Source organism: Aureococcus anophagefferens (genome assembly GCF_000186865.1).
Source record: "Aureococcus anophagefferens unplaced genomic scaffold AURANscaffold_30, whole genome shotgun sequence".
NCBI lineage: Eukaryota > Pelagophyceae > Pelagomonadales > Pelagomonadaceae > Aureococcus > Aureococcus anophagefferens.
The window spans coordinates 461,732-462,278 of record NW_008705589.1 but is presented as its reverse complement, the minus strand read 5'-3'; positions in this window follow the sequence as shown (position 1 = coordinate 462,278).

The window sequence follows — 547 nt, the reverse complement described above, 5'->3', positions numbered from 1 at the left end:
ATGCGGCGCGACGAGCTGCGCCTCGGCGACGTCGTGCTCTTCGACTACCAGATCGTCCACCGTGGTGGCCCCAACGACTCGCCGGACCTCCGCGCGCTCATCTACGCGACGTACGCGCGGCACTGGTATGGCGACTCCAACTTCAAATCGCCCTACTTCGTCGACGCCGCCGACGGCGCATTCGTCAACGGCGCGGGCTGGGCCGCGCTCTCCAAGCACGGCAAGGCCGACTTTGCGCGCATCGTCAAGGCCGCGCGCTTCGCAAAGCCGAACGAGGCCTGGGCCGCGGCCGCAACGGACCGCGCGGCGCCTGGCGACAGCGAGTGCGCCGGCGAGCACCGCGCGACGGGCGCGCCACTCTTCGCCTACGATCCCGCGGAGAGCTACGAAGCGGACCATTTTGGCAGCGCCCAGGTCGACAATGGCGGGGAACCACTCTTTGTTACAAAGAAGATAACGCCGGAGGTCTAAGCTCCCCGCCGACATACGAAGAAGTCAAACCGGGCCTCCAACCATAATTTAGAGTTTTTGTGTTCGAGCACGCAGG